Source organism: Monodelphis domestica, chromosome 6 (genome assembly GCF_027887165.1).
Source record: "Monodelphis domestica isolate mMonDom1 chromosome 6, mMonDom1.pri, whole genome shotgun sequence".
Classification (NCBI taxonomy): Eukaryota; Metazoa; Chordata; class Mammalia; order Didelphimorphia; family Didelphidae; genus Monodelphis; species Monodelphis domestica.
The window spans coordinates 272,417,500-272,432,479 of NC_077232.1; positions in this window are offsets into that span (position 1 = coordinate 272,417,500).

A 14,980-nucleotide genomic window follows, 5' to 3' on the forward strand; every position below is an offset into this window, starting at 1 on the left:
AACTTCCTTAACTAGCTATGCCTTGGATAGGCTTTCACACTCCTGTAATGAACTAAGCTTTTCATTTGCTCTGATATATTAGCTGATGGGAAGACAGACCACTTTAGACTGAGTTTATATTTTCTACAAAACCTTTGTAGAAAAGGTGATTTTTTTTTTTGACTAGCTTATGTTAACTGCTACATCATCCGCCAAAGAACCATAGACCTTGGGGTACTTATATGCCTCCTGGGGAACTAGAGACAGGAAAGTCCCAGACTGGACCATTTCAGATAGTCCCAAAGGTAGACCTAATCAGATATTAAGAACCCTTTTGTCCTAGTAGTTTCTCCCATTGAATTAAAGTCCTCTTCCAGGTAGCCCAGCCCTTAGCTGGACTTGTCCCTTCTTTATCCATTGTAAAGCATGAATCTCTCCCTGATAATCCTGTCTTGAACTTCTCCTTTTCTTTAGCCATGGAAATGCCAATAATACTTCCCTGGCAAGTTCTATTGCTCTTTGGAGAATTATTTAGCCTGGTGCATTCTCCCAAGGAGCCTCAGAGCCCCATGGAGTTGACTATGAGTAATTTTTGGCACTTATCTCTGTGAAAGTGGCCAATTACTGGAACTATCTCTTTCCTGATTAAAGACTTGTTTTTTTCTGACTACTTTAGTAGTTCCCTGTTATTTCCAAGTTAACAGATTGCATTTAGTACCAGGATAATATGATTACCTAGAAAGGCGTCATATTCCTTTTTATTAAATCCTTAGTTCAATAAACATGCACCTTCCTACCCTTGGAGATAATAATTAAAGTTTATTTTTTGGTTGATTTCTACAGCATCCCCCAAGAGTGAAATAAGAAGCCATAGGCAGGATTCAGCTATCATTCAAAAAGCCTCTTCATTCAAACAGCAATCTAAGTAAAGGAACTAAAATCTACATATCAACTGACTTCTACTGGAGTCTTATCACTCAGCTCCTCCTGACTTCTTAGCTGCTGCTCTTCCTGCTGGATTTTTCACCACCCTTTCAATAGCTCAAATACCCCCATGCTCTTAAACTCATCTCTCCTTTATGAGGTAAACCTCACAAAATTAATCTTTCTCTTAGTCATGAAACTAATAATCTTTATTTATCATTCCAGGTTCTTCAAAGTTACTTAATTCATCTCTGAGTTTTAAGCTTTCAAATTCTAAAAAAAACAGTCACATACAAATAATCTGAGGGAATACATAGTCCTGCAGCCTGTTGTTTCTCTGTTACACATTCTTCTCAGTTGTATACTCAATTCTTCTGGGGTATGTCACACTTTATCTGAAAACTGTATTCTTTCACAGATAGGGTTTTTTTGTTTTTTTGTTTTTGTTTTTTTTTAATTTTGAAAATTATTTTATTTGGTCATTTCCAAACATTATTCACTGGAAACAAAGATCATTTTCATATCCTCCCCTCCCCCCCTCCCACCACCTTTCCCTCTCCCATAGGCGACGCATGATTCCACTGGTTATTACATGTGTTCTTGACTCAAACCCATTTCCCTGTTGTTGGTATTTGCATTAGAGTGTTCATTTAGAGTCTCTCCTCAGTCATATTCCCCCAACCCCTGTAGTCAGGCAGTTGCTTTTCATTGGTGTTTTTACTCCCATAGTTTATCCTCTGCTTGTGGATAGTATATTTTAGATCCCTGGAGATTGTTCAGGGACATTGCATTGACACTAATGGAGAAGTTCATCACCTTCGATTGTACCACAATATACCTGTCTCTGTGTACAATGTTTTCCTGGTTCTGCTCCTTTCGTTCTGCATCACTTCCTGGAGGTTGTTCCAGTCTCCATGGAATTCCTCTACTTTATTATTCCTTTTAGCACAATAGAATTCCATCACCAACATATACCACAATTTGTTCAGCCATTCCCCATTGATGGGCATCCCCTTGTTTTCCAATTTTTGGCCACCACAAAGAGTGCATCTATGAATATTCTTGTATAAGTCTTTTTCCTTATTATCTCTTTGGGGTACAAACCCAGCAGTGCTATAGCTGGATCAAAGGGCAGACAGTCCCTTATCACCCTTTGGGCATAGTTCCAAACTGCCCTCCAGAATGGCTGGATCAATTCACAACTCCACCAGCAATGAATTAGTGTCCCCACTTTGCCACATCCCATCCAGCATTCATTACTTTCCATAGCTGTCATGTTAGCCAATCTGCTAGGTGTGAGGTGATACCTCAGAGTTGTTTTGATTTGCATCTCTCTGATTATAAGAGATGTAGAGCACTTTTTCATGTGCTTATTAATAGTTTTGATTTCTTTGGCTGAAAACTGCCTGTTCATGTCCCTTGCCCATTTATCAATTGGAGAATGGCTTGATTTTTTGTACAATTGATTTAGTTCTTTGTAAATTTGTAATTAAACCTTTCTCAGAGGTTTTTATGAAGATTGTTTCCCAATTAGTTGCTACCCTTCTGATTTTGGTTACATTGGTTTTGTTTGTACAAAAACTTTTTAATTTGATATATTCCAGATTATTTATTTTGCATTTTGTAACTCTTTCTAACTCTTGATTGGTCTTAAAATCTTTCCCTTCCCAAAGGTCTGACATGTATACTATTCTGTGTTTGCCTAATTTTCTTATAGTTTCCTTCTTTATGTTCAAATAATTCACCCATTTTAAATTTACCTTGGTGTAGGGTGTGAGGTGTTGATCTAAACCTAATCTTTCCCATACTGTCCTCCAATTTTCCCAGCTGTTTTTATGAAATAGTGGATTTTTGTCCCAAAAGCTGGGATCTTTGGGTTTGTCATATACTGTTTTGCTGAGGTTGCTTGCCCCCAGTCTATTCCACTGATCCTCCTTTCTTTCTCTTAGCCAGTAACAAATTGTTTTGATGACCGCTGCTTTATAATATAGTCTGAGATCTGGGACTGCAAGTCCCCCTTCCTTTGTATTTTTTTTTCATTATTTCCCTAGATATCCTTGATCTTTTGTTCTTCCAAATGAACTTTGTTATAGTTTTTTTCTAAATCAGTAAAAAAAAATTTTGGAAGTTCCATGGGTATGGCACTAAATAGGTAGATGAGTTTGTGTAGGATGGTCATTTTTATTATACTGGCTCTTCCTACCCATGAGCAGTTAATGTTCTTCCAATTGTTCAAGTCTAGTTTTAGTTGTGTGGAAAGTGTTTTGTAGTTGTGTTCATATAGATCCTGTGTTTGTCTCAGGAGATAGATTCCTAAGTATTTTATTTTGTCTAAGATAATTTTGAATGGGATTTCTCTTTCTAGTTCTTTCTGCTGAGCTGTGTTGGAAATATATAGAAATGCTGATGACTTATGTGGGTTTATTTTGTATCCTGCAACTTTGCTAAAGTTGTTGATTATTTCAATTAGCTTTTTGGTTGAATCACTAGGATTCTTTAAGTAGACCAACATGTCATCTACAAAGAGCAATAATTTGATCTCCTCCTTGCCTATTTTAATGCCTTCAATTTCTTTTTCTTCTCTAATTGCTACTGCTAGTGTTTCTAATACAGTGTCAAATAATAGAGGTGATAATGGGCATCCTTGTTTCACTCCTGATCTTAATGGGAATGGATTTAGTTTATCCCCATTGCAGATGATATTAGTTGATGGTTTTAGATATATACTGTTTATTATTTTTAGGAATGACCCTTCTATTCCTATGCTTTCTAGTGTTTTTAGTAGGAATGGATGTTGTATTTTATCAAAGGCTTTTTCTGCATCTATTGAGATAATCATGTGGTTCTTGTTGGTTTGCTTGTTGATGTGGTCAATTATGTGGATAGTTTTCCTAATATTGAACCAGTCCTGCATCCCTCGTATAAATCCTACTTGATCATGGTGGATGACCCTTCTAATCACTTGCTGGAGTCTTTTTGCTAGTATCCTATTTAAGATTTTTGCATCTATATTCATTAGGGAGATTGGTCTATAATTTTCTTTCTCTGTTTTTGGACTGCCTGGCTTTGGAATTAGTACCATGTTTGTGTTATAAAAGGAGTTTGGTAGAACTCCCTCTTTGCTTATTATGTCAAATAGTTTCTATAGTATTAGAGCTGTTCTTTGAATGTTTGATAGAATTCACTGGTGAATCCATCAGGTCCTGGGGATTTTTTCTTAGGAAGTTCTTTGATGGCCTGTTGGATTTCTTTTTCTGATATGGGATTATTTAAGAAATCTATTTCTTCTTCTGTTAGTCTAGGCAATTTGTATTTTTGTAAATATTCATCCATATCACCTAGGTTGGTATATTTATTGCCATATAGTTGGGCAAAGTAGTTTTTAATGATTGCCTTAATTTCCTCTTCATTGGAGGTGAGATCCCCCTTTTCATCCTTGATCCTGTTAATTTGCCTTTCTTCTTTCCTTTTTTAAATTAGATTAACCAGTACTTTGTCTATTTTGTCTGTTTTTTCAAAGTACCAGCTTCTAGTATTATTTATTATGTCAATAGTTCTGTCACTTTCGATTTTATTAATTTTGCCCTTAATTTTTAGGATCTCTAGTTTGGTTTTCTTCTGGGGGGGGTTTAATTTGTTTGTTCTCAAGTTTTTTTATTTGCATTTCCAATTCCTTGATCTCTGTCCTTCCTAATTTGTTAATATATGCACTCAGGGATATGAATTTTCCTCTAAGTACTGCCTTGGCTGCATCCCATAAGGTTTGAAAGGATGTCTTGCCGTTGTTATTTTCTTCAACGCAATTATTAATTGTTCCTATGATTTCTTCTCTAACTAACCAATTTTGGAGTATCATATTATTTAATTTCCAATTAATTTTTTATTTGGCTCTCCATGTGCCCTCACAGATCAATATTTTTATTGCCTTGTGATCTGAAAAGGCTGCATTTATTATTTCTGCTTTTCTGCATTTGAGTGCCATGTTTCTGTGACCTAGTGTATGATCTATTTTTGTGAATGTGCCATGTGGTGCTGAAAAGAAGGTGTATTCCTTTTTGTCCCTATTTATTTTTTTCCATATGTCTATTAACTCTAATTTTTCTAAAATTTCATTCACCTCTTTTACCTCTTTCTTGTTTATTTTTTGGTTTGATTTATCTAAATTTGATAGTGGTTGGTTCAAGTCTTCCACTAATATGGTTTTACTGTCTATTTCCTCTGTCAATTCTCCTAGTTTCTGTATTAAAAATTTGGATGCTATACCAGTTGGTGTATACATGTTGATTAGTGATATTTCCTCATTGTCTATACTCCCTTTTAACAGAATATATTTACCTTCCCTATCTCTTTTGCTCAGGTCGATTTGTGCTTTGGCTTTGTCAGATATCATGATTGCAACTCCTGCCTTCTTTCTATCAGTTGAGGCCCAGAAGGTCTTACTCCAACCTTTAATTCTAACCTTGTGAGTGTCCTCCCGCCTCATATGTGTTTCTAGAAGACAACAAATGGTAGGGTTTGGGGTTCTAATCCAATCTGCTATTTGTCTACGTTTTATGGGTGAGTTCATCCCATTCACGTTCAAAGTTATGATTGTCATTTGTGGATTTGCTGGCATTTTGATATCTTCCCCTAGTTCTGACCTTTCTTCTTTAGCTATCTCCTTTTGAACCAGTGATTTGCTTTAGGTCAGTCCCCCTAGTCCCCTCCCTTGAGATACTTCCCTTTCTAACCCCTCCCTTTGTGTGCTCCCTTCCCCTCTCCCCTCCTCTTCCCTCCCTTTTTATGCTCCCTCCCCCCCCCTTAATTTTCCTTTCTTTCTTGCCTTAATGGATGAGATAGAATTCAGGATCCCACTGGATCTAGATGTTCTTCCCTCTCAGATTTAATTTCACTATGAGTAAGGTTTAAGTAATTCCACTTCATGCTCTCTTCCTCTCCTTCTCATATGAGAGTTCTTCCCCTCCCCTTCCCATGTATATCTTTATATGGGAAAGATTATTCTATTAAGTCCCCCCCCTATTTCTTGAAGTAAGTCTTAGTATTATCACCTGTTCCCCCCTCCCTTTTCCTTTCTTTGCCCCCACTTACCCCAAATCTTCTTAATGCCCCAATCTTTCCCTATGCATGTTTCTTCTAACTACTCTTATGATGCTACAATTTTTGAGAGTTATACAATACATTTTCCTCACAAATTAATATATATAATTTGATGTAAATGTAGTCCTTATAGAAGAGAGTTTGACTTAAAGAAAAAGATAAGATTTATCTCCTTTTCCCATTCTTTCATATTTACCTTTTCATGTTTCTCTTGCTTTCTGTGCTTGGATATCAAACTTTCCACAGAGCTCTGGTCTTTTCTTAGCAAATGCTTGGAAATCTTCTATTTTGTTGAATTGCTATACTTTCCCCTGGAAGTAGATAGTCAGTTTTGGTGGGTAGTTGATTCTTGGTTGGAGACCCAGCTCTCTTGCCTTTCTAAATATCGTGTTCCATGCTTTGCTTCCTCTTAGTGTGTTAGCCGCTAAGTCCTGTGTGATCCTTATGGGAGCCCCCTTATATCTGAAGCTCCTCTTCTTGGCTTCTTGTTGGATTTTCTCCTTTTCTTGGAAGCTCTTGAATTTGGCAATTACATTCCTAGGGGTTGTTTTGGGGGGATTTAGTATAGAAGGTGTTCTATGAATCCTTTCTATTTCTATTTTGCCCCCTTGCTCCAGAATGTGGGGGCAATTTTCTTTTATAATCTCCTGTAGAATAATATCGAGTTCATTGTTTATCTCTGTTTTTTCTGGGAGACCGATCATTTGGAGGTTGTCTCTTCCTCTGTTTTCCAAGTCTGTGACCTTTTCATTGAGATATTTTATGTTTTCTTCTAATTCATTAATTTTTGGGGTTTGCTTTATTGATTCTTGCTGTTTTATGATCTCACTTTCTTCGAGTTGCTTGATTCTGGTCATTAGGTACTGGTTTTGCTTTTCAGCTTTGTCTGCCCTTGTATTGGATGCTTCGAGCTCTTTTTCCAATTGAGCAGTCTTATCTGTCACACTGCTGATCTCTTTCTCCCATTTTTCTTTCCAGGTTTCCATCTTTTGGGTAAGCTCCAGTTTGAGATCTTCTAGAGCTTGTTGATAGTTTCCATTTTGGGAGGCATGTTCTGAATTTTTTGGATTTCCTCCTCGTTCTCTTCTTTTCCTTGGGTACTTCCACCATAAAAGTTTTCAATAGTCACCTTTTTACCTTTTTTCCTGGAGGCTTGATTTTGGGCCATGTGAGCCATCCCTTTGGTGGTTTTATTCCCCTTTCCTTTTTGGTCTGGGGTCTGGATGGTGTGGGCGGGTTTTCTGTGAATTTAGGTTGCCTCAGACTAGTTCTTCCCAATCTCCGAGGTTTCTTAGAGAGCTGGGGCCCTGATCACAGCCACACTGCCCAGGTGTTCAGCTCCGCCCAGATAATCAGCATGTGGTCTGCCCCTGGTGTTTAGCTCCGAGGTGATGTTCAGCGCAACCTCCCCAAGTACAGCTCCGCTGACCCCCATGCTCAGCTCTGGGTTCTCCAGTGAAACCGCCCTGAGACGTTTTTTCCTGTCAGTCCCCAGATCCCAAGGACCCTGGAGTGCCCTTCCAGATAGAGATGTTCCCCACTCATTTGGTGTCCCAGTGAGTGCTCAGGTAGATCACTCTGGTTTGGTGGGGAAGGTGGGGGGTGGGAAAGGTTGGCTCAGTTCACATTTCTGTGCAAGCTTTTCATCCTTCTTATTATAGTGTGGAAATGTTCAAACCCCACATACCTTCGCCTCTGGGGAGTACTGCGGAGTCCTGGGGTGTCCTTCTGTTCCTCCAAAGGTGATTTTTATGCTCCTTTGATGTAGTCTGTTTTGTTTGGTGCCGTGGAGAGGAAGCATGTGGTGTCTAGATTGCAGCCATGATTACCCGGAAGTCCACACATAGGTTTTTAACAGTTTTTTCATTGCACTTTTTTTCAACCCTTACCTTCCCTCTTAGAATTAATACCATGTATTGGTTCTATAGCAGAAGAGTGGTAAGGGCTAGGCAATGGGGTTGCCCAGGCTCACATAGCTAGGAAATTTTTGAGGCCTGATTTGAACCTAGGACCTCCCCTCTCTAGGTCTGGCTCTCTATCCACTGAGCCACCCAGCTGCCCCCATACATTGCATATTTCTTAAGATCATTCAATTGTTTCTCTTTATGCAAAAGTTCTTTTTCTTCTCCCAAAGAAAATTGACTATCTGCTCCTTTCAGCAATTAAACTTCTTATATGCAAAAGGAGCAGTACTTGCATTCTATCTCCATATTGTGGTTTGGTCACTGTTTTTTTTTTTTTCCTACATACATGTGTTTATTTTAGCTTTGAGTAAATGGACAGAAAAAGACAATTGAACTTTTTTCTTCTTCTTTTTTTTTAAATTTAAATTGATTTAACAGGAGACTGGCCAATAAGCCCAGTATTTATGAGCCTAAGCAAAGTGTTGATCTGATGTAATCTCTACATTCTCTCACCTGAAGGTTGCCAAGGCAGGGAGGGGAAAAGTCAAACCACGAAAAGAAAGAAGTTCTGGTTGAATAGTGCTTTTTTAATGCCTCCAATTTTCATTAAACATTCAAATTAAAGAGGTTTCTCTTCACCATGAAGTGAGCAGACCAGAATTTTTTCACTTTTATCTTTCATCCAAAGGCATATGAGGAGAAGAGGACACTGGAGGACCAGGCTCATACATATCTATTTCAGTCACTATGCTCTAGATGCCATATAGAGAATAGTCATGTGACTGAGTGGGAAAGGGCAACCAAACCCATCCCACAAATCCAAGAGTCTCTAAGATTGTTCTCATATTCAGGCTACCTCATAGTCTCTCTCTTCTAAAAGTCTGCTGAGTCATTGGCTCTTCCTGTTCAGCAGACAATTAAGAGATTGCTTCTTTACCCCCAATAGCACCTGAAATTCTTAAGTCTTGTGTCACACATATCTAGAAATAGTCAGGGACTTCATCATCCTTAAGATACTTGAGCCTTAATTTGGCATATATGATCAACCTGAAACAAGAAGGGAATCTTTGCATGTACTGTTATCAGAAAAAGCAAACATTGCAACTCAAATACTTATCCCTTAGTGGATATTTTAATTATGTGACTGGAGATATGCAGAAACACCCATACACATGCATGTATAAACACAAATTTTAACCAAAGTTAGATAATACCAGTGGATATGCATATAATCCTTATATTAGTCTACGATACTTGCTGGTGGTATTATTTCCTTGATTTTTCCGATTGAGGAAATGTAAAAAACAAGACTCAGAAAAATTCAGTGATGTATGCATGGCTACAAAGCTGGTAAATCAGAGGCAGGATTTGGATCCAGGACTTCTTAACTGCAAGTCTAACACAATACATTCTGCTGTGATGCTTCTGCCAAGATTCATATAGGAAGTAGCTTCCACCTTTTTTTTTTCTGTGAATACAATTTTCATATAATACATTATAGCATAATTTGGGCTTTTGATTAAATGTATACTTACATTTGAGTGTTATGTACATGGCCTCAAAGTTTACATTTTCACAAAGAAAGTATTTTAGTACTCAGTTTCTACTTGATTACAGAATGTTATTATTCTTACTTTTCAAATATAATAATAGTTTTCCTCAAACCTTGCTTGACATGTAAAAGGCAAAAATATATGTTGATTGATTTTTTAATTTTGGCTACTATTTCTTTGTGTCTGTTGTCTTCATGCATAAGGAGAAAAAAGTGAACTGTGGGTATCTATTTGTACATAATCATGATAAATGATAATGTTGAAAGTAGTAGTGTGTGAACAAAAAAAATTGACTTTTTTTTTCACTTCAAAAAGCTGAGGTTATACTCATTGAAAAGAAAATGGCTTACATTGTTTCTTTTCTTTAAAATTAAGATTAATTAAATTAAGAAGGGGATGTTGGCATTTTAGCACCCTGCTCAAATGGAGTCAGAGGGTAAAGAAGGATGTAAAAATCAGGAGGAATAAATGTATTTTTTTCCCTAAGGTTTAGTTGACATATAAAATCAACCAACACTGGGATTGGTCCTCTTTAGTATACAAAGATGCTCACTCTTCTGGAGCAAAAACTCCCGGAAAAATCTTGTTGGCAGTATCTTAATAAGGGAAATGTTTCCTTCAGTTTGTGCCAGTGTAATCACTTGCCTTCTACCTACTGAGAAACCTGAATAAACTAGTATGATATAAGATATTGGATCTCCCGCTGTAACTGTCAAAGCTCAGTGTGGTAAAGAAGATGAAGTTTGACCTAGGATTAACATAAACCATTATGGGTGCTTAGAGTTAGACTCAAAAATTTGGATTCAATCATGCTCTTAATTATCAAATGTGTTTCCTGTTAAGAAAAAGGAATACTGTTTAAAATGTTTGATAATCTGACAAGGCCATAAGGCTTAATGGAATCGATGATTACACACAGATGGATGATTAACTCTTGAGGTTTAATGTTAAAAAAAGCTGTGCTGGATTGCTACTTAATGGAATTACACTGCCCATATGGAAAAGAGCTCTACCCTCAATATCCCCAGAATGATGGAACAGGTGGCAGAGTCTGGGCAGGACTACTTGGAATGCACAAACACATTCTGAACTTGAAACTGCCAGAAAGGATTTGGGGGTTTAAAAAAATGCTTTAAAATGTGTTAAACTTTATCAAACTTTGTCATTCTGAATTATAAAAAGTTATAAAAATTAATCCTAAAGGTTCTTTTCTAATAGACATTGTATATTATAGTAACCTTTGGATGGCTGAGCATAGAGCCTGTATTTGTGTTTGTAAAAAATACAAAATAGTTTTACCATATAAGGTAAGATCATTAAGTCAGAGACTCCCATGAGTAGATTTTATTTTAGAGAACTTCATTTAGCCCAACCCACACAGAAAAAGAAACTGTTTGATAGCAGACCTAGCAAGTTATCCTCTGGTATCTGCTTAAAGACCTCCAATGACCTTTCAAGGCAACACATTTCATTTCTAGACAGTTTTCATTGTGGAGAAACTTTACTTGATGTCAAAACTTAATTGGCCTCTGAGACTTCTATACACATTGCTCACAGTCCTCCATTTTTTGGAACAAATCCAATAAGCCTGATGTTTATTCCACATGACACTCATCTAAATACTCAGATTTCTCATGTTCTTCCAACTAGAGTCTTCTGTTCTTTTCTCTAGGCTAAAGATACAAAGTCTGATGTCATTGCCTTTCTTATTGTTCTTCACTGGATGTTCTCCACTAAACACAAAAATCCAGATATCTTAGGAAGGAATGATACTTCCTAAATTCTGGAAAGTGTTTCTTTCCTAATATAACCCAAGTTTCTTATCCATGGAAAAGTTGATAGGTATAATCATTACCACCACAATCATCATCATTAAACACAATTGCTGGGCCTGAGTTCAAATATGGCTTCAGATACTAGTTTTGTGTCCCTGGGCAAGTCACTTAACCCTGTTGGTTCCAGTTTCTTCATCTGTAAAATGAGCTGGAGAAGGAATTGGCAAATCATTCCAGTATCATTGCCAAGAAAATCTCAGATACTGAAACAACTAAATAATAACATCATTCTTACATAGAAAAAGATCACCTCAACTTCCTAATGCTTTTCCTAATTTTGATATAAAATGAACAATGTACATGATAAAGCATACTAAAATATAATATACTATATGTCACAATATAATATGTTATGGCATGTTATTCTATGATATAATACAAAATGATGTAATATAATAAAATATTATATAGTATCATATTCTATATTATAATACAGTAGCATAGTATATTTAAATGTGATGTTATATATTGTAACAAACATGGCCTGATATAATATAACATGACAAAATAACATAAAATATGATATAATAAAACATTATATGATATTATATAATCCAGTATGGCATGATTAGTGTAATAAACATTTCTATGTGAGCTGGAGCATTCCAGAGGGGCAATGCTCCCTTCTCCTTCTCCATGCATGCCTGAGGACATTTCTCACGTTACCAACCCCTCTGCCCAGCAGCCCAGTGGGAGTGATTCCTCCCTCCCTTGTCTGGAGTAAGTGAGGGGTTCACATGCAGTGTGAGAGTTGCAGTTTTGGCACTTGGTCTCTAAAAGTTTCACCATCACTGCTCTAGTATATTTTACTCTTTTAGGTAAAGTATAGTTGAATAAAATCAAATAAAGCAGTAACACTGTCCATTTTGAAATAGAAAGAAAAAAAAATCTTGTGTCATTACAGGCTGGTCTTTAAAATCCCTTAAATCCCTCTCTTCAGAAGTCTCTAGAGGTCTCTCTTCCCATTTGGACTTAATTTTGTTCTTTCTTTTCACTTCTATTATATCAATTAGATATATCTAGGTTATCTTGAATTATTTTCATTTGCATATGTTTTTTTTCTTACATTATACTAATGTATTATATGTCACAGACTATTATATGATATAATATAGTAATACAGTAAAATAATGTATAAGTAGTCAACATAATAGAATAATTATACTCACTATCTAGAACTAGATTTGTTTTAGCCACACAACATCCAGGAATTTACTCATATATTCCACAAGCATATACCATGAAGCCTTGAATTAATTCCACCAGTCAAATACATTGTTAATAAAGCAAAAGTAGCTAAATGTAAAGATGATTCAGAGGTTTTCTTTAAAAAGACAAATCAGTTGAAGAAATTACTTTTGTTATAAACACAATTACAAAAGGAAAATTTCAGAAATATTTGGTCATCTCATAATGATATCTCATAGATGCTGTAATTTGTCATATTGTGGGATTTTCATATAATAATATTCCTGTAAATGTTTCTTAAAAATATCTTATCCAAGTGCATGAAGGGACTGTCAGTTTGGTCATTTATCTCCAAGTGGAAAATGTTTGAATTTTAAAAATAACAAAGCAAAAACTGTTTTTGAAATATATATGACTAAAATATACAATATTAATTTGTTTTCTTAGACAATAGTGAATTCAGATTTGGAAATACTGAATTTCAGATGTTTGTGGGATACCCAGCTCCACTCTATCATTTGACTATATCTCAGATAAATATTTTGACTCATTACGAAATAAAAGCTCTATTTCCTCATAGAATATATCAGTGGCTGTGGTTTTATTGTACAAATGTGATCTACTCTACTGATTAGATTAGTTCCCTATAAAAATACTGGAATATCTGTTCTATATTTTTATCGCTAAAACATGACATCAAAAAATTCAAAGGGACTTTAGAGATTGACATAAAAATATAAGGGGATGGCATGCATTATCCAAGGTCACACAGCTAATCCTTCCTTTACGATCCTCTATACAACACTGTGAAGTCTCTTCAAAGTTTTAGCAACATCATGTTTTATCTGAACCTTCTGGCATTCATATTCTCATGAAGTGATGCAGAATAGCTACTGTCATGGAAACTTTAGGCTTATTGTTTACCCACAGACTCTGAAACTAGGGTGCAACCAAATGTCTTTTTTAAACTAAAATTTTAGATAGTATAAAATTTACAATCTGGTCTGTCTCTGAGAGTCTTTCTGAGTTGATAGTTTTGTCCTTTCCCCCAAGAAAATACTTATGTTATTTTCTATGTGCACAATATCAAGGCTCTGAAATGTTATTCTTTCAAACTCCCTTTTGTAGTAATTGACCTACTTCTAGATTGAATTACTTTTTCCCAATAATCCATTAAAATGACCTTGGAATCTGGAATTATATTCAAAGAGTGATATGACCTATTATCCCTTTTGAACTAGCAATTATCACTATTAGGTTTATTTCCTAAGGTGATCAGGGACAAAGGAAAAGAACCTATATGTTCAAAATTATTAATAGTAGCTCTATGGTGTCAAAGAAGATAAATGAAAGGAATGCCCATCAATGGAGAATCACTAAACAAGTTGGTGCATGTGTTTGTGATATAATACTATAGCAATATAAGAAATGATTAACAGGTTAATTTTGAAAAACCATGGAAAGATCTACATGACATTAGGAAGAGTGAAACAAGAAGAACTAACAGAATATCCTATAGGAACAGAAATATCATTCAAAAAATGACTTGAATAAATCTGACTTTGGAGAAAAAACTGATGAATAGAAGTAAGTAAGAAATAATTTTATTTACACATATATCTTTTAATCCAGTGGCATCTTCTCTAATAAGGGGAGGGAAATGAGGGAGTTAATAAGATATTTTTTCATGTAACAAACAATTTTTAATATTTAAATGGAAAAAAATGGAAAAATTGACTTTGCATTTGCATGTCAATGGATCTTCAGAGAAAAAAAAATATGAAAGCATCTTCTTAAAACACCTTTGAATAAGCCATGAATGTGGAACGAAGGTTTTGCAGTAATAAAAAATAATTGCATGAATATTATAACATTTTATGTGACTTGTTCAATAATCACCACATCGGTTATTAGTTGTTCCTTATATCCCTGGGCCTTATTGACATACCCTTTTGGCTTCTTAGATAATAGATTGCTCTTCTTGAAGTTTTTAAAGATTTTTAAAGTACAATGCACTGTATAAAATATATAAAAAGTTATTATACTGTGTTTGGAGGGGACACTTATCTCCTTGTCTTTTGAAATTCACCTGATCTATTCTGTTAAGAAACAAGAATCAACAGATACTGATACACTGTGGTACAATCGAATGTAATGGACTTCTCTACTGACAGCAATGCAATGACACAGGACAATTCTGAGAGACTTATGAGAAGAATACTATCCATATCCAGAGAAAGAACTGTAGGAGTAGAAATACAGAAGAAAAACATTTCCTTTGTCACATATTTCGATGGGGATATAATTGGAGAAGTAGACTCTAAATGATCACTCTATTGCGAATATTAATAATATGGAAATAGGTCTTGATCAATGATACATGTAAAACCCAGTGGAATTGCTTATTGGCTATAGGAGGGGGAGAGAGAAGGGGAAGGAAAGAATATGAATCATGTAACCATGGAAAAATATTCTAAATTAATTAATTAAATATATAAAT